Raw genomic sequence first — 25,975 nt, forward strand, 5'->3', positions numbered from 1 at the left:
AGCAACTAAAACAGAAGCCGGCTGGAACTGAGTTTTCTCAACCAGGTTACGAGAAGCAAGGAGATCCTACCTCACTCTAGGCAGCACATTCTGGTGCTGCCCACATAAAGGACAGCAAGAAGGAACCTGCTTTTTGCCTACTTTCTCTCACTCTTGATGGTAAGTTCATCTCTCTTCACTCTATCGCTGTGGTTCTCCTTCCACATACTAAACCAACTTTTGGGGGATTTAACATAGACTGAAGACCAGCAGCTCTCCAGGAACCCTTCAGGCTTTTGAGTATTTGAGTGTTAGAATGCTCAGACATCCAGTGCCATGTACTGAGTAACAGCTATGAGGCAGCCATTGGTGGGCTGCCCAGACTGCATCTGTAAAGCAATCTGAAATCCCCTTTGAATACTGTATTCATTCTGTCAGCTCTGCTCCTTTAAAGGACTCTAACTGATAGAGAACTAAAATAGTTTCTGGAAATACCCCAGCACGTACCTTCCCTCTCCATTATCTGTGACATAACAAACAAAGCAAGCAAGCAGACAACAAAAGGAACTGATTACGGAATGATTCTGACACCCAAAGACAGTACAAATTTTAATCATAGTAAGCACATATCCAGCATCAGAATCAGGGCAGATGCTCCCCTAAGCTTCTCACACGTTTTCTCATTTAATTCTACCACAACTCCTGTGAGGTGGGCACCAGAGGAAAAGGTCAGGAAAAGGTAGTCCAAGATCCCAATGCTGGTGCAGAGCTCGGGTTCGAACCTAGGCAACCCGGCTCCCACATCTGTCCTCTCGACAATCATCACTTAGAAATCACCCCGGTGTCTATTGCATGACAAGGCTCACATAAAGTTAGTAGAATGTTTACAGGAATATCAGGATTTGTCAAAGAAACACCCTTAGCGGCTGTGATGAGGAAAGTGTCAGACACACACATTCAGGGGCATTCTCACCCCAGAACTATTAGGGTCACCCACAACTACAAGGCCAAGCCAGAAGAAAAATATTAACGCAATGTAGTATTCTGGAAGGGATCATGGGCCAGAAAGGGGGCAGTAGTAGAAAAGCAGATGAGGGCTAAACAAAGTACGAATCAGTCACCAGTAACATGCCACTGTTGGTTTGGTGTTGACTAATCTACCATTGTAAGATAAGGTGAGGGGAAACCGAAACTCGGTGAGGTGAATAAGAGGGACACCTTGTACAATACAGTGGCTGGGGACACAGCCCAGTGTCAAAGCACCTACCCACATGAGGCAAGGCAAACACTTGTCTTGCATGAGGTGTTAAGTTTGATCCCAGCAGCAAATATACATACATACGTATGTACATACATACATACCTTTTCTCTCACACTCTCTCACACACATAAACATACACACCATCTTTAAAAGGCAATTATAAAGAAGTGGCATACACTTGTCTCAGCTATGTGGTAGTCTAAGGCAGGAAAATCACGTGAAGACAGGGTAGCCTACAAGCAGCATGGCAGCATGCTAAGGTGTGTCTCAAAAATAAATGAATAATCCAAGTGCAGTAGCTCATACCAATAATCTTAGTCCTTGGGAGGTGGAGGCGGGGGATCAGGAGTTTAATGGCATCTTCAGTTCTACAGAGTTCCAGACAAGCCTGGGCTACAAGAGACCTTGTCTCCAAAGAATGTAGCAAGAGAGGCAGGATAGGAGGAGAGGGGAAGAGGAAAAATGGAGGGTGGGGATAGAAGAGAGGAAAGGAAAGAAGAGAGAATGGCGGGGGAGGAGAACAAAGTTCTTCATGTACCAGCATGAGAAAAAAAATAAGCCAAGGTTCAGACAGTGTGCGCATGTCCTGGAAGACAGTGTGGGGACAGGGTCTGAGGTGTCGCCAATGTGAAAAGGATAAGAAAGCACACACGTATATAACTGATACTTCTGGAAGGGCACACAGTCCTACTGAAACTGGCTGCTTCACACAGGACAGTGTCCAAAGAACAAGAAAAAAAAATAAGTCTTCAGGTGTCTTCTTGCCTCTTATAAACGGAAGCCTGTGCACATATTACCTATATAAAGCACAATTAACGAAAAGGACTTGGACTAAGATAAACTGTAAAAGTAATGTTGGGAGTGGGAGAGACAAGAAATCAAGCCTCAGAGATTAAAGGAAGCCCTGTCCCCTCTGCTGTCTGTTGAGACCCTTCCCTCCAACACCACTTCCCCTTAAATGTCCTTGGAGCCTAGCTGCTTGCCAATCGGCACAGTGTTAGCTGCTTCTTCACAGTGGCCTCTCTCCCTGAAAACTCTAAGCTCCAAAGCCACCCACCCATTGCGTTTTTTAGCATGCCAGGGACATACCTACACCACGGACAGCAAGCACCCACGCTCATGCTCTCTGGACTCCCACCCATGACAACAAACCCTGCTTAAAGCTCCTTCCACCACGCTGACCTGTGCAGCAAGGCCTTTTCACCACATCTGGCCCCTGATATCTCTGAGTCTGTCTGCCTTCAAATCCTCATGCCTTCGTGCCATGGAGTTCGTGTGTGTGTGCGTGTGTTTATACCACGTGCTATTCTGGAATGGATTAAGGACATACAAATGTATAGACTATTTAAAATGTACAGCAGAGAAGCAAGGCTGGGGCTGAGACAACAGCTAGAAGTTGTTCAGCCGGATGCGGTCTCCTGAGTCACCCAGGGATGAGTTTCAAATCCAGCTTTGGCTTTTGGAGCCATCGTAAGAGTTTGGAAACCCAGTCTCAGGAAGACTTCGTGAAGGAGACTTCTATGAAGCGAAGCGACCTCTACAGAATAGCCGAGATAAGGGTGCCATTGTTCCTGTCCATGTTCCTCAGGAGACTGCTGACACTTTACCAAAGCCCAGCTCAGCACCCTGATCCTAAGGACAGACACAAACTCTGACAAGCCGCCGTCAGTGCACCTGGCACTCCCATCCCTGCCTCCCACTTAAAGGATAAGCTCCATGAAGACAAATCCTACCTCTTCTGCCCAGGCTCCCAACGTGTTTGGCATTCTCCAAAAAGAAAAAAGACTGACTCAGTGTCAGTGAAAATCTACATGGGACAACTGAGCTCACCCTGACAAGAGTCCCCTCTATCCCAAACATTGCACATTCCGCCCTCTTTCAGTAGAAGCGGAAGCCCCCACAGAGCTTCCCAATCCCTTGGTGGGATTATCAGGCATCAGTTTCACTTGTGATCTTCCAATACCATTTTTATGCATATCCCTCACTCAAAGCATGCCAAGATATGCAAATCAATGAAGCTGAAAGGGAGCAAACACTCCAGCAATCCCTATTACAGGGAAAACAATATCACCATCTTTCGAGAATGTAATCGATAGCTCCTTACAAACCAACCAACAAGGCAGACGCCTTTCTAAGTGACTCCGCCAGGCCAGAGAAGACAGAATTCTAATGCAGATCCTCTCTACCTCTTTCCAAGAACCTGCAGTTTCCGAAAATCCTGAACTTGAGAGACTTGTCCTACCTGGGCCTTAACATATGTATGCACCCCCACAGTCAGAGAACACTGGGCTTCCCTTTAGGGACTCTACCCCATGCTCTCTACCTGAGTGAACTGGAAATAGAATGAGTACTAAGTAATAAATTATGTAGGTAAAACAGTCATGGGCAAAACAAGGTATTGAGGGGGAAAAAAAAGGCCACTGCTAAGCACCGACATTAGGACACATTAACAATTCTCTATCTGTATTTTATTCATGGAACTCATTAATAAATAAGTAGTCTCCTTCCACCCTGGACAGGCTGTTGTACATCAGTATTTCAGTTTGCAGGACGCTACACTTAACTCCGGGTACTGAGGGTCAGCTCTCCCCCACCACAAGAAGGGGCAGGTGTCTGGAAGGAAGGCCTGGCCAGGAACTGTCAGGTGGGGAAGAGACCGCTCTTTTGCTCCTAAGGATCTGAGCAGGTATCTAATGGTTAGCAAGTGTGACATAGTCTACATCTCTGACTTAAGCCTACAGTTCAGTTCATTTTATTGAGCCAAGTAACCCGGCTGGTCACTATTTCAAAAAGAGAAAAAGAGAAAAAAGATGAAAGTATTCAAATACCACGCAGAGGCCAGCCACTACAATAACCGCCTCCCTCACGACTAGCCTACGCTAGTCATCCCCTTACTCAGAGAAGCTCACTAGTCTGCAGTCAAATAGACAACAGTAACACAAGGCTAACTAACCCAGGTCTCTGCACTCCTTCCCTCTGATTCCTGCCTCAAAGACTCAAGTGTTCCAAAAGACCTGCCTGCCAAAATTAAACAGATAGCCTTGAGTTTTTACAAATCCTTCCAACTCGGTGGGAGCCAGCCAAGAGCCATCAGTCTGGCCCCTTAGGTTTGTTCTTCTAAGCTAGAGCATAATCGCCACAGCCACAGTAACATTGTATCTGAAAACACGTGACTGTTTATTACCAGGAAGCTTTTTTTTTTCTTTACTTCATATATTTTTGGGGCGGGGGAGGTGTACTTGTGGAGGTCATAGACAACTTGTGGGCATTCATAGACAACTTGTGGGCATTGGTTCTCACTCCACACCAGGTGGGTCACAGGGATCCAACTCAGGACATCGGGTTTGCCATCAAGCACCTTCTCCCACTGAAAACTCTTACCAGGCCCAGTTATTTTTTTCATGAGACAGGGTCTCACGTATGCCAAGCTGGCTTCAAACTCCCTCTACAGCCAAGGACAGGATTTCTGATCTTTAACTTTTTCCAAGTGCTGGTATTTACAGGGATGAGCTCCCATTCCTGGTTTATGTAGGTCAGGGGCTTGACAAGGGGTGTCACATATATTAGGCATGCATTCTACCAAGTACACTATTCCTTCAGTCTTTTTCATTTTTATTAGATGCAACTATTTGGCCTTCTCCTGTTATGACCCCAGATTTCATTTAACATTTCCAGACCCTGTGAGTAGGACTCAGCGACCTGTATGACCAGACAGTGGAATAGGAGTAAGAAGATTAAGAAGCCCACCTGTGATTCACAGCCAGTAAACAGACATGTGGTGCTTACACTAGCATTCTCTGTGAGAAAAGCCACTATGACCCTACGCATACTGACTTAGTTAATCATCTACCTTTGTCAACTCATAAAGTGTAACAGAAAACAAGTGCAGGAATCTGATAGTACAAAAAGAATGGGGAAATCAGAAAGGTCATCTCAGGGTGCTCCGTTCCCCACAGGTGTCGGGTGATAGCTGGTGCAAACCAACGAGACAGGCATCTCTGTCTGCCCCGGAGCTCAGAAACAGGGAAGGTGTCCCACTAATCTCTGAAGGCTGTTTAATCTGGACACCAAAACCCGGCAAGGACAAACTGAAAAGGGACCATAAACATTGTATTTCTCCTGTGTGACTACAGATGCAGAAGTCATAATATATTCAAGTGAAAAGCATAAGGATCTTTCAGTACACTGTGATCCCATCGGGAAGAAAGCTTCCTGTGAATGCACCATTCTGTATGTGTGTGGTGGGTCACCGGAATGTGTGTACACCCACGCTCAAGTGCAAAGATACAGGTATAGAAATGGAACGATACTGTTTACAGGGGGACTATAGGGGTGAGGGGAAGTAAAGAGACAAGAAGTGAGAGAAGACACTCCCAGTATTCTTTCAGTTTTTATAGCTAGCATGTTCCATATCTGATAAATAAAAATACATACTAAAAGCAGAGTCTATTTATTTCCTGCATCGGTTCTACCTAGGACAGCCAACCCTATTTTTTTTTAATTCACTCACACACTCCTTCACTCAATCAACAGACGCCCAGGGTCTAACCACTACAAGTGTCTACTGGGTCGCAGTAGAAACAAGTAGGCTGGTCACAGGTTCTTAAGTAGACCGCTCACTTGTGTAAGACATGATCCTGAAACAGCTGGATCAATTTCGAATTTTTATCTATGCCAGATTTTCTAAACCTCATCTTTAAAAAAATTTACCTTTTTTCTAATTAATAAATGTTATTTGTATTCATTCATTTGACAAATGTCAGTCCCCACCTGTGTGTCATTACCACACTGGGCAATGGATTTGTCATGAAGAATAAATACTATATGGGCAACACCTAGCTTCTATAAAGATGGAAATCCTCCACACGTTAGACTTTTAAGGGGCGCAGAAAAGCTTCAGAGTGAAACTGCACCCTCCAAACTAAAATTCAATTCCAGTTTAACCCAGAAAATTATGATTATTTTTGTACAAAGCATTCAATTATTTTAACCCTACAGGGAATAAATAATGGGAAAATAGAAGCCACCGAATTTACAGGCTAACTGTCTGAAAGAATGAACAAGGGATCAGGTAAGAACTAGCTACTGTTTCCTCATCTAAAATAAGGCAGCCATGACCTAATGATCCATTAGGATGCGAGAGAACAATTCATCTTTAAAGGAACAACATCTGGTAACAAAGCAGCACGCTCGTACACTTGCTTCCTTGTATGTGGTCTAAGTTTTTCCCCCAATTTTGCCATTCGTTAACCAAGCAAAATGGAACATCTGCATGCTTCATCGAGCAGAAGAATGCAGAAAGGAAAGTCAAAGGACAGACTGTCTCTAAGTGTAAAGTTTAAAAACGAGCAAATCATAGGCTCTTTCTGCACCCACCAGTAAACCTCACTAAGTCTTCCTTCTAGAACAATTTAGAGATTAAATATGAAAATTCCTAGGCAGGCAGAAACTGTAAACGTTCTCCAAAACAAACATGCAGACACTGATAGAACACGAGAAGGTGAAGTGTGAATACAACCACATCACTGACAGCCGTTAGGATGGGCAGGGTTCATCAAGTAAAATAAACATTAGCAGTGAAAATAGGGAAAATGGGAACCCTCGGGTCAGGGGCGGGAGGTATGGATCGGCTGGAAAAATGCCTGCAGGTGTAAGATTCTGAACATCATCACCAACGCCACATCGAAAATAAATTAATTGAAGAAAAATGAGCCTTCACACATTAGTGGTGGGAATACCAATGTACAGCAGCTATGGAAAAACAGTCTAATGGTCCCTCAAAACACTGCTCACCATGTGACCAGGAATCCCACACAGAGGTATAGTCCCAAGAGAAATGAAAAAATATATATATAATATCTGAAAATGAGTATGCACCATAGCATTACACAAAACAGTCAATGTAAAATAACCCAAACGTACATCAGCTGAGTTAGTATTTTGCTATATCCATACAATGCAATATTATTCTGTTATAAAAATGGTATACTGTAGTATAGATGAATGCAGATGACAAGCTAAGGCATCAGACCATACAGTGCATGCTTCCACCTAGGGCGTGTCCCAAAAAGACAAATCCAGAGACAAGGAGCAGTTATTGCTTGCCCAGAATTGGCTGTGATATTTACATAATTGCATGAGTATACAAAATGACAAAATCATCCACTATAAGAGAGAGTTCTACAGCATGAGATAGATCTCAAACAAGCCTACTACAGAAATCTGTTTCCCCTTTTATTCGAAACGCCCTGCCCTTCTATTCTATAGGCCTCCGCTACAGTCATACAACACTGACCAAAACCAACGCAGGGGAGAAAGAATGTACTTCACTTTGCAATGTCTAACCCATCAGCAGGGTAACCAGGGCAGGAACTCAAGGCAGGAACGGAAGCAGAAGCCACTTGCTTCCGTGGCTTGCTCTGTTTGCTTTCTTATTTATGTGAGCCAAGACCACCAGCCCAGAATCAGTACCAGCCCACAGTGGCCCGGACCCTCCCACCTGTATCAAGAAAATGCCCCCACAGACAGACAGTAGGACAATCTGATAGGAGCGATTCCTTCATTGAGATTCCTTCTTCCCAGGTACGTTCAGGTAGCAAAACTAACCAGCACACTAATAGACGGCCTACTTTCCCCAAGAGATCACTCATGTTTGCTTTCAAAGGCTAAAAAAACAAGTTTTGGGAAGTAAGAGACTACACATGAATGGTGTTTTAAATAAAGTGAACTTATTCCAAAGAAACTGTACAAATCTGCTATAATCTTGATCCTTAGGATAAAAATACGGCTGGAGAGGTGGCTCAGTGGTTAAGAGCACTGACTGCTCTTCCGGAGGTCCTGAGTTCAAATCCCAGCAACCACATGGGATCCAATGCCCTCTTCTAGTGTGTCTGAAGACCGCTACAGTGTACTTATAATAAATAAATAAATCTTAAAAAAAAAATCAAACCTATTAAACTGTGTTTGTCCTAAGGGAGTCCTTATAGAATGCATATGTGTATATCTATACCTACATAAAAATGGGTTGGCTTTTTTTTTTTTTTCCAGATACATCATTAGTAAGAGTGCCTGTCTGAAAGACCTTTAGGCGCCTGACAACCAACTGAACCCAGGTAGACCTACTTTGTGTCCTTCTGTGTACCACACTCTGCTTCATAGAATTTCTGGGTCCATCGCTGGCATCCTGATCTCTCCCATGGACCAAGGCTTGTTCACAGTGGTTAAAATGCTGGCAAACTTTACATGCATGGAGTAGGGGTAATATTTAAGGTTAAATTGATCTGGAATGTCTGGATACATATTCAGCAAAATGATTTCCTGGAATTCTGGATATAAAACACAATCAATAGAGATGTGCAAATGCTTAGTGATCCCTTTGGGGGTTTGTTGTTGTCGTTGTTTGCTACAGGGCAAAGGCAGCCACCAAGTTCTGTCCACAAAAAAAAAAAAAAAAGTGTTATGTATAAAGGCTTCCTGGTTCTAGAACAAAGAAAGTATTTTATTGCCTAAAGCAAAGGGAAGATATTTTCCTCCAATTTAGTATTGTTAAACTAAAATAGCATACCAAAGAAACCAGCTAGGTGTGACAACTCCCAAGGTTTGTAAACAAAGATAAACTGTTCTTTACCGTGATTTCTTCCTTGATGAGGGTAAATCCATCCCCTTACAAATATAAAATAAAACTGATTCAACCAAAGAAAACCAAAGGGAATTTCCAACACGGGGGTACCCTGAGTGACAATTTTAATATAAGAGCGTGTCAAACTGCAGGCAGCCATGGTGGGTTATGCTGGATACAGACAAAACCTGAAGACAGCAAGGACCTGTCAAACCGCAGCTGTCTAGTTATTCCCACAGCAGATTTCCCAACTTCTCTGGGTGAAGGCCATGTGTGAGAAGGTGTCAAAGCATGGAGAGTCAAGGGGCTGTCAGTGTCTGTATGCCCCAGCTACAGACAGGGTGAATCCCACCATCCCCTCCAGAGCCGGGCAGGCTGCAACTCTCCTTTCTAAGGGGCAATGGATAACGCAGGTCCCTGCACCCTGGCCAAGTATCAACGGCCTCCCTTTAAGGCCGTCTATGACTGGAGGGCTGTGACCCGCCCGCAGGCCCCGGAGAACCCGAGCCCTACGGGCAGCCCCGGAGCTCGGGCCCAGAATCCCGCGTCCCGCACCGGCAGCTACCGGCACACACAAAGGAGCGGGCCGGGATGCGGGGGCGCGGGGGCTTGCCCGGGATGCTCGCACGCGGAGAAGGAGGGGACCCCATGAATCCAGGCTGACACTCAAACCTGTTGCTGGATTCCGGGCCCAGGGACCCCGCCAGGGCGCGGGCGCGACGGGTGCGGGCCGAGGCCGAGGCGGCGGGAGCGGGGAGGGCCCGCGGGGCTCGCACCTCGGGCGCTTTGTCTGCGGCGGGCGCGGACCAGCCGGCGGCGTAGCGGGGAGGGGGAACCGCGGCCGCCCTCCCACCCGCGCCACGCGCGTCCCTGTCCCGCGCGGCCTGCGTCCCCCGCCCCGCGCGGCCGCACTCACCTGGCTGGCGCGGGCCGGGCTGGCGGGCGTTGGGGACGACGCGGGGACGCCGGCGCGGCGGGCGGAGAGCTGGGCGAGGCGGGAGGAAGGCGGGCCGGGGGCGGAGCGGCCCGGGCGGCGGGCCCGCGGCAAATCGCTGCCCGGCCCTCCGTGCGTCAGGCTGGGGGGCGGCGGTGCGGGTGGCCCGGCCACCTCCAGGCACCCGCGGCCCGGCCCGGTCCGCGCGACCTCGCGTGCGCCCGTGGCGGCAGCGCGGAGACCCCGCCCGGCGCGGAAGGGGGCGGGGCTCCTGAGATTGACGTCTCCTGGTCCCCACCCGGCCGAGCCGGACCGCGTGGGTGGTGGAAGCTGCCCGGGCCGGGGGTCAGGAAGTGTGGCTGGAGTGGTCCTAACACCTTATTTGTTTCCTCTGGCTTCACCCACCTCCCACTTCCAGGGTCTCCGAGGTCTCCCCTGGTGTAGAGACCCCTGTGTGCTGGGACCCCTGTGGTCCCCTGTACCCAGGGTTGGAAGAGGGAGGGGAAAAGGCTGGGTGGGATTCCAGACTTTTGTTTGACTCTGGGGATCTTTCCATTGGATGATCCAAAATTCACAAACGGGGCTTTCTGATGATGACTGCTTCAGTGTCCTCTTTATTATTTTATTGCTCAAGTCACTTTTAGGTCATTTCCTGAATTCAGTTCAAAAGAGTCATCCACACAAAACCACAATGGCCACGTGGCCAAAAAGCTGGGTCTTCCATAGAATGCACAAGGCCATTCCAGTATCACCCAGTTTAGTTGACAATCTCTCTCCATTCCAAATAAACACCCAATTTTCTCCGTTTAAGCTCCCTGACTGAAAACGGGAGAGCAATTGCTTCCTCTTAATTCTAGGTGACCAATCTGTGTCTGTTGTTAATACTTGCTGAAGAAGTCCTACTCTTAGCCACTCTGAGTGCCATGACTTTCTAGATTCGCTTCTGCTTGAGTTCCATGTAACTGTCAACAAACCCTCCAAAAACAAAATCCAGCATGTCTCCTCTGTGTCTAAAATCCTCCTAGGTTAAGCCTGGCAGTAGACTAGAATCTGATTCCCCAACCTCTTCACCTGCTGTTCTGTCTTGTGCCATATCCACACACCACACAGATCCCATGGGCTCTGAGGCAATGCTTCCGTAGCTCCTCCCACTTGAAATCCATCCCTTACTTAACAAGGTGACCCACCATCCCCAAAGACAGCATGTGGCTTCTTCCTCCTACTGGCTCACAGGCCATCCTCATCCCACACTCTTTCCTCTCTACTTTTCATAGAACCCTTGAGTACCTGTGATTATCCTTACTACTTTCTTTCTTTGACAGTCTTTTCTTCCTGGACCATGTGATCCTTACAAGGGCAAAGATTTGACCTAGCTCATTCTTGGTTCCCCAGAGTACAGTACAGTACTCAACACAAGGAAGTGCTCTTTAGCTGTTTGTTGAGATTGTCATTATCTATCCAACAAAAAGTATTCGTCAAAGAGGAAGATCTACAACAAAACTGATACCCTAATGTGATTTTTCCCCTCCCTCTACTACGTGGGATTCTCTGCTTAATCATTTTAAAGCCTGTTTTCTCCACTCACATTCTTCCCCTATCCTAATAACACAAGTGCATGCCTAAGAATCCTCTCCAGTAACTTACAACCATCTGACTTTTATGTGTACTCTTTACCTACCCACGGGTCTCTCGGAGTTTCGCTCAGTCAAGTGGTAAGGGTCAAGAGGAATGAACAAAACAAGTGAAAAATATCGGAGTATGAATTCACAGAACAAGCTTGTTGCATCTCTCAGTAGCTGACAGAAGGAAGTCAGCTCCATCTTTTAAGTTGAGTAGCCTCACAGCCAGAGTTCTTATGGTTCTGTGTTAGCGTCTGTAAAATTGTGTGTGTGTGTGTGTGTGTGTGTGTGTGTGTGTGTGTGTGTGTATTTGTGTCTGTGTGTGTGAGTGAGTGGGGCGGGGGAGGCTATGTGGAGCTGAACTATGTGTGTCTCTATGAACTTAGTTGGTAGACATTGGTAGAAATATCACCTGGTTTAAATTATAAGTAGAATGAGAGGCTACTAGATCTATAATTTCCTAGCTCTATGACCTTGGACAAGCACCAATTCTACCAGTATGACAACCCTAAAAGGAAGTGATAATAACAATGTTTGTACTACAAGTCATCCTGACAAAATAGCAAACAAAGTAAATTAAATTGTCCACAAATCTGAATCTAGAGCCGCAATTTGTTTCTGAGCACAGAACACCCAGGCTTGTCTGTATGTAGCTGTGGGAACATTTGATGACAGCAATCACAGTATGTTCCCTCTTGTGCATGCCCTTGGTTCACACCCCACCCACCTTCTCCATATAGTTGGTGCCTCTTAAATCCTGCCCAAAAACAGAATCTCCAATTCCCACTGAGAATGTTTTTGTGCATCTCAAAAACAGGCTTGGTATCGCATGAACATTTTTTTTGCCTCTTATGCTACCCATATGTATCTAGGTATCATCGCCTAAAAACAAACACAATTATACAAAATTATCCCCAAATCCTTTTTCAGTTTTTACCACAGAGACACAGCAGTAAAAACATATCTTCTCCAAACTGCAGTTTGCAACTCTGAGGAGATCTTTACATTTGTGCCTCTTAAATATCATTTTAGATGTTCTGCACTAAGAGATGCAGCTCCATTGCAGAGTACAAGGTTAGAGACAAAGAATCCAAAAGATGCTTTAAGTGAAATGTTTCTAAATTCCATGTTTTCCCCTACAGTTTTCCATGGGCTTCTTAAAGCCATGTTTTCTCAAAATATCTGAGAAGCACCTACAGGAATGTTCAACATCCTTAGTCATCAGGGAAATGCAAATCAAAACAACCCTGAGATTCCACCTCACACCAGTCAGAATGGCTAAGATAAAAAAACTCAGGTGACAGCAGATGCTGGCGAGGATGTGGAGAAAGAGGGACACTCCTCCATTGTTGGTGGGATTGCAAGCTAATACAACCACTCTGGAAATCAGTCTGGAGGTTCCTCAGAAAATTGGACATAGCACTACCTGAGGACTCAGGTATACCACTCCTGGGCATATACCCAAAAAATGCTCCAACATATAACAAAGACCCATGCTTCACTATGTTCAAAGCAGCCTTATTTATAATAGCCAGAAGCTGGAAAGAACCCAGATGTCCTTTATCAGAGGAATGGATACAGAAAATGTGGTACATCTACACAATGGAGTACTACTCAGCTATTAAAATCAATGACTTCATGAAATTCTTAGACAAATGGATGGAACTAGAAAATATCATCCTGAGTGAGGTAACCTAGTCACAAAAGAACACACATGGTATGTACTCACTGACAAATGGATATTAGATCAAAAGCTCGGATTACCCAAGATATAATTTGCAGACCACATGAAGCTCAAGAAGAAGGAAGACCAAAGTGTGGATGCTTCAGTCCTTCTTAGAAGGGGAAACAAAATAATCAAGAGAGGTAAAGGGAGAGAGGAACTTGGGAGGGAGAGAGGAGGGAGAGGAAAAGGGGGGGCAAGATCAAGTGTGGGAGGAGACAGGGGAGATGTACAAAGGGTCAGAAAATTGAACATAGTTGTATAGCAGTGGAGGATGGGGAACTGGGGATAGCTACCAGGAAGTCCCAGATGCCAGGAAAACAAGAGTCTCCCAGGACCCAACAGAGATGACATTAGCTGAAATAACCAACAAAGGGGAGAGAGCACCTGTAGAGACCATATCCAGTGGTTTGGCACGGTCCCTGGTTGAGGGATGGAGCCACCCACCCTTCTCAAAAAAAATTAACCCAGAATTTCTCCTGTCTAAAGAAAATACAAGGACAAAGGGTGGAGCAGAGACTGAAGGAAAGGCCATCCAGAGGCTGCTCCACCTGGGGATCCATCCCATCTGCAGACACCAAACCCAGACACTTGCGGATGCCAAGAAGTGTTTGCTGACAGGAGTCTGATATAGCTGTCTCCTGAGAGGCTCTCCCAGAGCCTGACAAATACAGAGTCAGATGTCTGCAGCCAACCATTGGACTGAGCACAGGAACTCCAATGGAGGAGTTAGGGAAAGGACTGAAAGAGCTGAAGGGGTTAACAACCCCATAGGAAAAACAACAATACCAACCAACCAGACTCCCCAGAGCTCCCAAGGATTAAACCACCCACTAAAGACTACACATGGAGGAATCCATGACTCCAACTGCATATGTAGCAGAGGATGGCCTTATCTGGCATCAATGTGAGGAGAGGCCCTTGCTTCTCTGAAGGCATGATGATGCCCCGGTGTAGGGGAATGCTAGGGCAGTGAGGCAGGAATGGGTGGGTGGGGGTGGGTGGGTGGGGGAGTACCCTCATAGAAGCAGGGGAGGGAAGATAGGACAGGGGGTTTGCAGAGGGAAAACCAGGAAGAGGGATAACATATGAAATGTAATTCAAGAAAATAACCAGCAAAAAATATAATAAATGAATAAATATAATTTTAAATGGTAGGAATCCATTTAAAAGAAAACACTCATCTTGTTTTCTTTTTCTGACAAACCAATATCAGAAAGCACTTTTTAAGAGTATGTTCCACACCTGGTATGTTTGGCCCTCTGATGAATTTGCCAAGTAAGACAAACCAGTATTGCTAATGCCTTTTACTGGCAATACTGGCAGTTGGAGCATTAGACCATTTGTAGAACATCCCTTATATCCCCAGCACTAAACCTGGCTTCCAGAAGTTATAGTTTCCACAGTCCTTGCTGAAGGGGGTGTCCCCAGAAAGTATTCTTGGGCTGTGTGTGTGGTCCCTAACTGTCATTGATTTCTATTGGGTGTGGTGGGCAGGCAGGTAACACTTTTTCAAAAACTGATCTGCGGGGGATAGGGGTGGGGAGCTTAGTCCAAAAATGTTGATTCAATCAATCGACCGTAAATTAAGGTCAACCACATGTAACTGAGGAAAGAGCATCAGTTCTGCAGGCATTCAGTCACATATACAGATATTTATTAGGTACTCCGTTTGTCTTAAATGCAAAGGTCAGTATAGGCAGGATACAGGCACAACGAAAACTTTGCTGTTTGGATTATCTATTCCCAGGGGGCAGGGCACAGACTTATAATAGTACAGTAAATCAGAAAAGCACATGACACATGAGAAGACCATGCACACTGGATAAAACAAAGAAGCAAATGGACAGCACGGGGAGTAGGGCGTGTTTGTTATCAACTGTGCTGGGGAAGAGATCTAGCTTCCATCTAGGAGGAGGAGACACGGGGTCTGCCGTAAAGATAAGCCAAGCATAGAGATGTAGTGGAAACCAAGCAGGTCAGTCAGCTGGGGAGTCCACATGGGGCAAGAGCCATGGGAGTGGCTGTCAGGAGACTTGGGACTAACTGTTCAAAACATGGTCCTGAGCCTTTCTCACACCAACCAAACAAGGACCAAACAAGCTATGATAGAGAGCTAAACTGTGGTCCTGGACTGGAAGCCTTCATCTGACAGCTCGCCTTTAGGGAGCAAAAAAACAAACAAAAGAAGACCAGAAAGTTAGGAACTTTTTAATGTTTCAAAATTTGAAAATTGTCAACATAGCATGGGGCATATGACTCATCGTGAGAGTGCCTGGCAGGCTTCCATCCCCTGAAGTCCTGGGTTTGTTCCACCAGTCATGAAAAAAAAATTGAAGGAAAAAGAAAAGAAAATTAACAAACTAGATGGCATTAATAGTGTACATTTGATATATCATTAAATTTTTAAGACAAAATGTTTAATGGTTTTACAGAAATGATGAAGTGTCTAATTTTATCATGTTTAGATTTGACATTTTAATTTCAAAATCCTTCTCTTTTAATGAGCCAAGTATAAAAATCGGGTCATCTTTTAAAATATTCTTCTAGGATTCTGAAGCTCTTAGGTGTTTACTTTTAGGTTGGAGGAAGCTGTTGGCTTGTTTTAGCCTCTTGCAGGTTCAGCCAGAGACTGAATGCTTTACTCCACAGAAGTTTCTCAAGGCCAGCCCAGCTCCTCTCTACGTGTGTCAGCTGGCACTTTTCCCTCAGTCCACAAAAATACTCTCTCTCTCTCTCTCTCTCTCTCTCTCTCTCTCTCTCTCTCTCTCTCTCTCTAAGCCAAATGAAACAATAAAAAGTAATATCTGTTGTTAATCATCAAAGCCTTTTTCTGGTCATGAGGTCATGGGATTTTCTTGAAGCTGAAACCACCTCTTCCTCTATTCCAGTGCCTTCTTATTCCAGGAAAACAGAGAAGTTAGGCAACAAACCCAACTCCAGAGTTAGTAAACAAAGTATCACAGACTGGAATCCAGATGTCCTGTCTACTCGCTGACATGAACAGAAGGTGTATAGATGTCAATTACCATCTATACATCTGCAAATAAATAACTTAGGCATAACACAAAGTATCACCCTTAAACAACAACAGTGCTATAAAGATATTGGGAGCTAAAATAAAATTTCAGACAGGGGGAAAAAATCGGTGATTTCAATGAACAACATCCTTCCTGTTTCCTATTATAAGCTATAGCTATACATTAGCAAAGGATGCCAAATGATGGTTGAATGGTCCAGCCAATTGCTACAAAAACTTCTGACAATATACAATACATTAGTTGAACAGTAGGCTAAAGGAAACTAATGAGGGCAAGAGTTATACATCTCTCATCTCCAATACAGTCCCATAAGCGTTAAGTGTCAGTTAGGTGTATGTTGAAATGGCTGTCTCTGAGGTCAAACTCCATGAGTGACAAGGGAATTTTCACTAGATTCAAGTAGAAGGATGAGGAAATTCTACAATAATCCTGGGGCAACTCCGACCCCTAAGAGGAAAACTTCGTTTCGGGCGATCTCAGAGAGTCAAGAAAAGTCAAAATGTCTCTCATCCTCTCTGCTGTCAAGTCTGCTTCTCTCAGATGCCTCTGTAGTCTGTCCTCCAGCCAAGCAGCCTGCAGTAGCTGACAATGGCTGAGCTCCAAGGACCATTAGCTGCTCATCCTCTGGCTGCTCAAGTTGCTGATATTTTGATTTTGTGACTGGCCAAACGCTGGGGCTGGTAGAACAATAATGGCTTGGGGGAGTGGAAAAAGCATCTCCCACTATACAAGGAGATTTATCCATATGAAGCTAGGAATGTTGCCATAGACAGAGAAAGGGTACCACACAAGTCCTCGGCCATGGCCAGATATGTGCTTCTCTGGGCAGATTTATTAGGAGATTTTAGTGAAATATTTTATTTTATATATTTAGTTAACTACTAGACTTACAATATAAATATAAATGTACTTCTCTGAGCAGATATTATTAGGAGATGATTTTAGTGAAATAAATATATTCTATATATTTAGTCAACTACTAGACTTACAATATAAATTGTTTCCCTGTCTCATGATTTCATATTAAGATCGTATGCTTAAGTACTCATGTTCTGATTTGCCAGAGCACTCTTAAATCCCTGCCCTAGAAAAGTCCTTCTGTCTGCTCATGACAGTTTGTACAAAAATACCATTTTTCTTACTTCATCAGAATGCTTCTACTCATTACTCGAAATATGTCTAAAATTTTAAATCCAAACATGTTTTATTCACCACTGAGGATATACAGGACTTGATCATCGAGTTCAATATGCATAGTGAAATAAAATTTGTCTCTTGAAAAGATTTTAAGTTACAGGGCTGCGTTCTTCGATTCCAGTAGACGCTACTTCAAGTAGGGCCAGGTCTCAGATATCGTTAAGGGAGAAAAGAGTGTTGAGGACGAGCTTAGTCCAAATCACCCAGTTGGTTCATCCTTGTTATCCTAATGTGTTGCGGTCAGCAGCCTACAGAGAAAGGTCAAGAATATCATTGCAGAGATCAAGTCTTGTGTCTGCTCTGTACTGGGAAAGTCTGAGGCTGGAGCCTGAAGTGGTCCCTCCTTAATTTAAACCTCTAGTGGTCAGCAATGACTTTCGTGTTTATCTACTCTTTTTTTTTTTAAATTCTGTTGGGGTTGTTTTTGAGCAAAACAAGGACAAACCACATTTGGAAATAATCTCCACCCATCACAGGCTTCTTCCCACAAGTCAGTGTTTCCAGCTGCCCTGGAGAGGTGCGCAAAACTGCAGCCAGCATCTGAATGGCAGCCCACGGGAAGTTCCATGGCTCGGAGTAAAGTCTCAGGAAGCGCAGTCAAGACAGAAAGCAAAGAATTGATTTGGTTGGTTGGATAAAGTGGGAAATGGAAAGAATTGCCTTTTGTATTAATCTAACTTTCCCTCTCCCTCTGAATACAACATTATTATGTAACAAAGGGCCTTTAAGCAATCGCTTTCTTTTTTAAGTTGGCCATTCGACAAATACAGACTGTGTCACCCTGGGTTAGAGCCACTTCTTAGGGCGTGGGGTTACTTGATTCCGCCTCTGTGCATCAGTGTAATCAAAACACGAATTAGCTTCATGCCTTGTGGATGTTATGTTCAATTTGGGGAAAGAAAGAAGGGTGCTTTTCTTTGGGAACATATAATAGGAGCTACTGATTACATACTGCTTAACCATTTTCTTCTAAACCTTAATTTTTTTATATGAAAAACTTTTCGGAACACCAACAATATATCCTAGCATCATTCCTAACGGTGAAGAAAAATATTTTTTAACACGGGGTCTTATTGTACCAGCATAGCCTCACCTTGAACTTGTTATACTTCTTCTGCCTCAGCCTCCCTAGAGCCGGACTTTGGTACCCAGTTTTAAAATCGTATTTTCTTCATCTAGACTTCTCTATGTAAACTACAGCAGCAAATTTAGGACAAGGGCTGTTGCTGCTACTTAGCTTAGCAACCAGATGAATAATGTTTGGTGCCTCCTCTGAAGATACTGTCCTCTACCTCCTGCCAAGAAAATCTACAGACACTCCAAGATTCTGTGTTCAGGTCGAACTGATTACATTTAGGAAAATGCATGATTCTAATGTTATGTGAATAACTTTTAAACATTTTTCTTGGGGGCAAAAGGGGAGCCGTAAAGAAACCTAAGGAAAATAAAATCAAAGATGTCTTTGTTCGTGTGACCAAAAATAGAGTACTCTGGTGCTCTGGAAACCTGGGAACAAAAAGGAGGATGTCATGACTTTGCTCTCTGTCACACACACACACACACACACACACACACACACACACACACACACACGGAGTGTAACAGGATACATACTAGAGTTGTAACTAAACTCCACACAAAATCTTCCCAGGACCCAGACATGAGTCATTGCCAGGTGTCTGGGGAAAGGTTTGCAGAGGCTTTGAACTTCAACTGAATAGAAAAGAGTCAGAGCCACACGGGCTGAGAACAGTGAATAGAGAGGTGGGAAGCAAGTGAAGAATGCGATACCTCGAGGCAAAGTTTGAGCATCCTCGCTGTGGCTGAATGGAGAACACTTCTGAGTATGGTCAAAATGTGAAGGGCTTTTGGTCCAGGGTTAAAAACAACCCTCAGAACCCAGGCATGTCATCCAAGTGACTGAAATCAAAGGAGATTCAGGAACTAAGCCTACATGCTGTGATTGACAGGTTGATGACGTGTGGAAGGGCATACAATCTCTAAAGCGGATTGCACAAATTATGTCCCAAACAATCAGAGAGAATGTCTCTTTCCTTACTATACCCTTTCTAGTAATGAATACTCATGGTCATCTTTTTTTCATTTTTTCAATATATATTTATGCGATGCTCATTGTTGGTGAATTGTATTCAGAATTTAGAATATCACAGAAACTGAAATAAAAATTCTATACCTTGAGACCTTGCAATATGAGGAGGGGGAGGCAGAGGTAGGAAGTATATTTTCAAAACCCAATTGGTCAATTATAAGGTAACTACTGTGGAATCAAAGCAGAGGAGGCCCAGAAAGAGAATGGGAGGCATTGAACAAAGACTGGGGACAGGGAGGGCTGTGCAATGACAGCAGTCATCTGTGGGAAGAACACTTCCAGCAGAGAATACCAACATAACCACAACCCGAAGCTCACCTGAGCAGGGCAGCAGGTAGACGAAACGGGAGGAGGGAAAAGAGACAGACAGGGGTCTCTCAGGCAATTGTAGACTCTTCACCTCTCAGTAAGTCAAGAACTTGGACTAACTGGGGGATTGAGGCACACATCTTTAGAGCCAGCACTTGGGAGGCAGAGGCAGGTGGACTTTAAGGCTAGCCTCGTCTACAGAGCAAGTTCCAGGACAGCCAGGACTACACCGAGAAACCCTGTGTTGAAAAAAGCCAAACCAAACCAACAGAACAATCAAACAAAAGCTACTTTAACTGGTTGGAGGCAGAGGGGCTTTTCCTTTTACAGACTTTTCTGTGCAGCCGGAATAAATGTCATTAGCGTAGAGACCCAGGAACAGGGAAAAGACGGAAAGCGAGAACTACTCAACACTAATTTGAACATGCCTTTGGCCGATGATGCAGTAGCAACAAAGGTGGAGGGAAGTGATCAGATACTTGTTGTATGGCAAAGAGAAAGCATCCGGATTTCCTAACACACTATGTATGGGGTGCGAAGAAAAAAAGAGAGAGAGAAAGAAAGAAAACATAAGAAAAGGGTGATGTTTGAACCTAAGCGTTTAGAATGGCAACATCCAACTTTCGATGGGGAAGGTGTAAGGGTACTCAGTGTAGGGGAGAGGCTATATATATATATATATACAGTTATACATATGAGTCAAAGATAATGAGTCAAAGGTTGGGACTAGGAAGAGTCTCTGAAGTTTGTTGGAGTAGCAGGGATTAAACGCTGTTAGCAACACATGCTGAGAATGGTCTGAGCACACAGCTCTGGGAATGGTGATGGAGAAGATGAGGGGACTGAGAAGCAGTAGCCAATGAGTTTGGGGAATTCTCCTAGAAGATCACAAAAGGAAGCATCTCTCAAAAGAAGTGGTGACCAGAGCCGTGAACCACTTCAACACAGTAAGAGTAGTTAGTTAGGGCTTTCAAGAGAAACAGGAAGGTTGAATGTAAAGAGTGGCTTGTGTCGTTATGACAACGGAAAAGACCAACATGTGCAGATGGGCCAGCAGACAGTTCTAGACAGCCGGGCAGAGTCCATAGTGAGGTAAAATCTTCTCAATTCTTTCTTGCTTAAAGAAGATACACTTACGAGCCAGCCAAGTTTTCAGTTGATTGGCTGAAGCCCACCCAGTCTGCTTTACTCAAAGTCTACTCTTGTAGAAACATCTAGGAAAAAAAAATAGTTGGCAACCACAAGCCAGACGAGTTTAAGGCACAAAAATAACCACCACTGGTGGGCACAGTCGAACATGTATTTAATTCCAGTACTCATAAGGCAGAGGTAGGTGGATCTCTGTGAGGTGGAGGCCAGCCTGGTCTACAGAGGAAGTTCCAGGTAAGTCAGCCAGGGCTATGTAGAGAGACCTTGGTCCATCAAATACATACATACATACATACACACACACACACACACACACACACACACACACAGAGAGAGAGAGAGAGAGAGAGAGAGAGAGAGAGACAAAGATAGAAAGAGAGACAGAAAGAGAGACAGAAAGAGACAGAAAAAGAGAGACATAGAATTAACCGTGATGACAAATACTTTGAGACCAAGATAGATCATTATTGGCTATCTTAGGAAGCATAACTCTGATAAAATGATAGGAGAAAAAAGTAGGATTAGAAGGGAATACAAGGAAACAGGAAAAAAGCCTCTCTTGATACCAAACAAGAACTTCACTCGGGCTTCTAGGGTTGTAAGAGTTGTAGGAAAAACTCAAGAAGGGTCATAATCATAATCTATCAAGACAGGCCGGCCTGATGCCGGCTGCCTGCTGGGGATTGATGGAAAGCAACCACTCCACAAAGCTGGGGCGGTGAAATGAGTCCCAGCAGTCCCAGAGAGCATCACTCCACACAGAGGGAAGGGTTTGTAAAAACACATCCTCAATCCAGCTCTGCAGAATTTCTACAGACCAAAATCAACTAAACATGAGTCGTGACCAGCAAGCAATACATGAGGGCCTCAAAACGAACATCGTGTTTAGTCCAACAGGAATTTCAAATATTGGCGTTACCGAGCAAAGAGTATGAATTAACACTTAGACAAAACACTGAAGGAAATAAAAGATGAAAACATAAAAATAAGCAATAAATAAGGTGTCCCTCTGAGATGGGGCACATTTGAAAACAAGCGTGACTAAGCTCTAGAGACTAAAAATTAGAAGCATGCAAATAAAAACTATAACTGGCTAATATATATATTGCACACACACATTTGGGACTACTAAACATGAATATTAACAAATTGGAGGGCAGAACAGAAAAATTATACAAGACACAACACAAAATAAGCAGATAGGACAAACAATATGGACGTGGTCACAGAAGATAATTGGGAGTGAGACAGGGAAAGGACATTTGCTCCACGTGCCTAATGTCTGCCATGGAAGCAAAGGATAAACTCCCTGGGGCTCCTACATGCTCACCCTGAGGCCAATCTTAGATTATTTTGATAACTATTTTCTTCTTTAAGGGACACACAGGATGGGGTGAGGAAAATGGCAGAGGCAGTGAAAGCTCTTAGTTAACAACATAAATGTAAGGTGTAAGCCAAGAGATCACTGGAATGTCTGTGACTTGAAAGAGAACTAGAATCTTCCCATAAACCAGTCTCACCATGAGACATTAAAATTACCCTAAGAGTACTCTTTCCCTCTGTGCTTACAAACATATTTGGTTTCTTTGTCTTTCTTGTTTTGATCCTTTCAAGCCAAGATGTACTTTTCTTCTTCCACTCAGTGACAGTTTCTTCCTTTCTTTCTTTCTTTCTTTTCTTTCTTTCTTTCTTCCTTCCTTTCTTTCTTTCTTCCTTCCTTCCTTCCTTCCTTCCTTTCTCTCTCTCTCTTTCTCTCTTTCTTCCTTTCTTTCTTTCTTTCTTTCTTTCTTTCTTTCTTTCTTTCTTTCTTTCTTTCTTTCTTTCTTTCGACAGATTCCTTATATTGGAGTGGAGAGGTATCCTGACTATTTAATCACTATAAGCAATAAAATTTCTTTTGATATTGCTAACCCTTGTGCTGGTTGGTGGTGGTGATGGTGGTGTGTGTGTGTGTGTGTGTGTGTGTGTGTGTGTGTGTGTGTGTGTGTTTATATGTGTGTGTGTCTTTATATCTGTGTGTGTGTCTTTATATGTGTGTGTCTGTATGTGTGTGTCTTTGTATGTGTGTGTGTCTGTGTATGTGTGTGTATGTGTGTGTGCATATCTGTGTGTGTGTCTTTGTATGTGTGTGTGTCTGTGTGTGTGTCTGTGTATGTGTGTATCTTTGTATGTGTGTGTGTCTGTGTGTGTCTGTATGTGTGTGTCTTTGTATGTGTGTGTGTCTGTGTATGTGTGTGTATGTGTGTGTGCATATCTGTGTGTGTCTTTGTATGTGTGTGTGTCTGTGTGTGTGTCTGTGTATGTGTGTGTCTTTGTATCTGTGTGTGTCTTTGTATGTGTGTGTGTCTGTGTGTGTGTCTGTGTATGTGTGTGTCTTTGTATGTGTGTGTGTCTGTGTGTGTCTGTGTATGTGTGTCTTTGTATGTGTGTGTGTCTGTGTGTGTCTGTGTGTGTGCATGTGCATATGTGTGTGTGTGTGTGTGTGTGTGTGTGTGTGTGTGTATCCGTGTCCATCCAAGAAGAGGAAATCTCAGTTGAGAAAATGTCTCCATCAGATCTGTCTATAGCAAGTCTGTAGGACATCTTCTTAATTAATGATTGACACTGGAGGAGCCCAGTTCACTAGGAGCAGGACAATTCCTAGGCAGGAGGTCCATGGTGGTATAAGAAAGCAGGGTGAGCAAGACAGTAAGCAGCACTCTTCCATGGTTTCTGCTTCAGTTCCTGCATCCCAGTTCCTGCCTTGAGTTCCTGATTCAATGTCTACTGATGACAGACTGCAATCTGTAAGCCAAATAAAGCCTTTCATTTCCAAGTTGCTTTTGATCAAGGTGTGGTTTTTACCACAGAAATAGAAAGCAAATTGGGCGGCATTCATTCATATTTCCCCTATAATCAACAAGTGGTTATTAGATTTTTATATTCTGGAAAGTGGAAAACAAAAGTTAAACTACACTCACTGAGCTCAAGAGGTTGATTTCTACTCATCAATGAAGACACGTGTACCACCAGGGACCAGAGCACTATGGGCCGATCAGGAGCCATCACTTCTACAAAGCTCTTACACTCGAATTTTCCTCAAAAGTGATAGGGCATTGACGGGCTGGATGAAGTGGATCGTGGCGTCATCTGAGACAGAGGAGGATATGATCAGACTAGAACAGCACAGTCAGTATAAAGTCAGTATAAAAGTGATAGGGCATTGACGGGCTGGATGAAGTGGATCGTGGCGTCATCTGAGACAGAGGAGGATATGATCAGACTAGAACAGCACAGTCAGTATAAAGAGGACCACAGGACAGAACCAAGCTCAGGACAGAACCAAGATGGTCGCTAAAGAATGAAAAACCACGTGGGATCGTAGAAACCTTGCAGTTTCTTTCAAGGGGTTCGGATTTTATCTCCCAGCAGCATGTCACTTACTGTTTTAATTATTAGATAAAATATCTGACAAGAAGCAACGGTCTTACAGTTTGAGTAGATGCATCCCATCATGATGGGGAACACTTGGTGGCAGAGGCAGGAGGCCACGTGGTCACATTGCATCCGTAGTCCAGAAACAGAGAGAGACGCAGGGGTGGGGATGCGCATACTCAGTTTTCTTCCATTTGTGGAAGCCCTGGACCAGAAAACGGTATGATCCAGTGGATGGGACATCTCATCTCAGCTAACCCAATCTAGGTAAGTCTTCATAGGCATGTCTCCGAGGTGATCTGGTTGCCATCGACTTGACAAGTGAGACTAACTACCTCAAGCACAAAACAAGAAGTCACCATCCTTCTCCTACTCTTCCTCCTCCTTACTCTTCATATTTCAAGTTTAGAAATTCCACGCCCCCCCCTCTAATTTTGAGGGATGTATTGAAAGCTGACCTTCAACGGTCTATGTAGATCAGGCTGGCTTCCAGTCGGAAATCCCCCTGCCTCCCGAGTGCTAGAATTATAGACATGAATCACCATGACTGCTTGGAAATAACACTTTAGTATGAAGACAGGTGCTGAATCTGAGGTACCACAGAAGGAAGAAGAGCTAGGCAACTTGAGGGTTTTGAATTAAAAGCAATTCAGGTGAGCTAAGAAGAGGGCAGCTGAGTATGAAAGACAGTAAAGTGAGGGAATGGTATATTAGGAGGTCCTATTAGGAGGCAAATGGTACAGCAGGCAGAGCAGGGGTTAGGTGAGTGCTTTCGGGGATGAGAAGTATAGATAGGCAGGGTGGCTATCCCCAGAAGTGTGGACTCCAACCGATGGCCATGCACTTCTTTGGATACTCTTGCTTTTGTTGGTTTTATAATACTGATACACACTATAAGATTCTTAGCTTTTCCTTGCAGATGATTACAAAGACATTCTAAATATAAAGAATAAAACCCACCAGGAATCTCATTATGCAGATATATATATAAAAAAACACGAGCTGTGAATACAGGCCCATTTTTAGAAAATTGTCTCATACCTTATATAGAATGTTATTCTTTGCTTTTAACATTTGATTGTGTTCCGTGAACACTGTTCTGCATACAAATAATCTTTGCATATAAATTTTAATGACTGTACAGTGTTTTATAAGTGAAGTGCAATTTTTAAATACTGGTGAATATTGAAATCGACTCATTTCTCTATCAGAAACTGTGCTGTAGTGAACACATCTGTGTATAATGCTACATGGTTTTGACTATTTCCTGAATAAACACTCATAGAGGTCAATTAGAATGTCAACTTTAAGAATGGTTACAAAGTCTCTTTATGTGTACAAGCTACTTTAAAAGTACTTTGTTCCAACTGAAGTTCCCATTAGCACTTACAACTATATTTTTTAAAAAAATCTTTTTTAAGTAAATAGGCAAAGATTTCTCCTTCCTAATTTGCATTTTCTGGATTAGAAATTAATGCATTTATTGACATTTTTATTTGTATTTTATTTTCTTAATGTCTTTTCAGTGCTCTGATAGTTTTCTATCAGAATGTTGCTTTTTCCCTTAATGGGCATTAGCTCCAACATACCATGAATATTGACTTTTTTGATTTTTTTTTTT

At 43.8% G+C, this 25,975-nt stretch overlaps 1 protein-coding gene across 4 annotated transcripts in view; it reads right to left on the minus strand.

Moving 5' to 3' along the window:
- The window catches only part of Sestd1 (SEC14 and spectrin domain containing 1), a 96,590-nt gene extending 86,549 nt beyond the window's left edge, over positions 1–10,041 (minus strand). For 2 of the 4 annotated variants that reach the window (XM_087650823.1, XM_087650822.1), the window contains exon 1: positions 9,775–10,041. The gene's annotated coding sequence lies outside the window, so the exon portion shown is untranslated. Of the gene's footprint in view, positions 1–8,362; positions 8,881–9,774 lie in introns of those variants that run through there. The other 2 variants (XM_087650825.1, XM_087650824.1) reach the window with 2 other exon arrangements.
- Positions 10,042–25,975: the final 15,934 nt, after the last annotated feature.

Source organism: Rattus norvegicus, chromosome 3, assembly GCF_021556685.1.
Source record: "Rattus norvegicus strain SHRSP/BbbUtx chromosome 3, alternate assembly SHRSP_T2T, whole genome shotgun sequence".
Taxonomy (NCBI): Eukaryota; Metazoa; Chordata; class Mammalia; order Rodentia; family Muridae; genus Rattus; species Rattus norvegicus.